Consider the following 1240-nt stretch of genomic DNA (forward strand, 5'->3'; position numbering starts at 1 on the left):
GAACGTCCGTGCAGACAGCCTTGCTAAAGGTGGAAGATCACGAGGTATCAACCCACAGTATGTCGACAGCTCTGCTCCCTACTGGCTTGCTTTCTATGCTGGCAAAAACAGAGAAACCTAGTTGTTAAGTTTTTCCATTCTCGATATCAAAAAAAAAAATTACCTTGGCCAGAATAAAGATCATCGAGACGAACTCCTGACATTAACACTCGCAACCGGATACAAAACAAAGCTTCTACAAATCCTTTACTGAGTTGTGATATGCACGATGTTTCTACTTCATGATTAAAACGGGGGACGGGATCTGTCTATCCGATAGATGGTCTTGGTTATCCAAACCTTATATTATGTTTAAGAAAGTCATAACACAGAATATAGATTCGATAAAAAGTAATAGTAAAAAAAAACTGAACCTAATTAAAGAATCTCGAACCTGGATGCCAAAATCTGCTGTAGTTATCAATAGATATATCTTCAATCATCCTTCCAGTGATAACTTCCCAGTCGTTTCATAGATCACCACAGAAACACGAACATACGGCACCGAGAAAGAGATATGAAAGAGAAACAATACTTTCGGTTGGAATCAGAAAAGTCGTCGAAGGCAAAGCTTTTTTTTGTTTGTTTCGCGGAAAAAATAGCATGGGCTTCGATATTTGATCAAGGTCCACTTTTTTATTTTTAAAATATGATAGAACCAATCTTTAAATTATAACAAACTGGCCCGATTTAGTTATCGATGTTATGTTGGGTTTCCTAAATTTAATTACCAGAACTTTTTTATTTTGGGTACCTTTCCAGTAGTTTTTATTATTACTGTTTAAAAACTATATAATTATAACTTTAAAATATATTTTAAATCACCATTAGTATAATTTAATAAAACACCCACTATATTATCTTAATACTCAGATATTTTAACACTTTACTGTTTACATTACTAAATAAAATGAAAAGTTGTACATCATCATCCTTTATAATTGGACACTGAACAAACTGAATAAAAATCATCAATCTCGAAACTCAAAAAAATATAAAAGTGTAAAATAAATGTTTAACATATAATAATTTATAACATACATCCGCGCGGGTGCGCGGATCCAAAATCTAGTTTTCCCTTATACAATAAGTTTAGTTTCGTTTTCTCACAAGGGAATGCCTTAATTAAACTGTCTCTTACGTTTTATATATAGACGGGTTGTGATGTTAATAAGATCAAGCAGTTCAGAGTATAAAACTC

General features: G+C 32.9%; 1 long non-coding RNA gene across 1 annotated transcript; it reads right to left on the minus strand.

Moving 5' to 3' along the window:
• Positions 1-9: 9 nt before the first annotated feature.
• Positions 10-610, minus strand: LOC106321847. The gene is made up of 3 exons (XR_001266143.1): positions 434-610; positions 164-339; positions 10-98 (listed from the first exon to the last, which is right to left on the minus strand). It is a non-coding gene; the product is annotated as an uncharacterized LOC106321847 (long non-coding RNA).
• Between the last annotated feature and the right edge of the window lie 630 nt (positions 611-1240).

Source organism: Brassica oleracea, unplaced genomic scaffold (genome assembly GCF_000695525.1).
Source record: "Brassica oleracea var. oleracea cultivar TO1000 unplaced genomic scaffold, BOL UnpScaffold03293, whole genome shotgun sequence".
NCBI lineage: Eukaryota > Viridiplantae > Streptophyta > Magnoliopsida > Brassicales > Brassicaceae > Brassica > Brassica oleracea.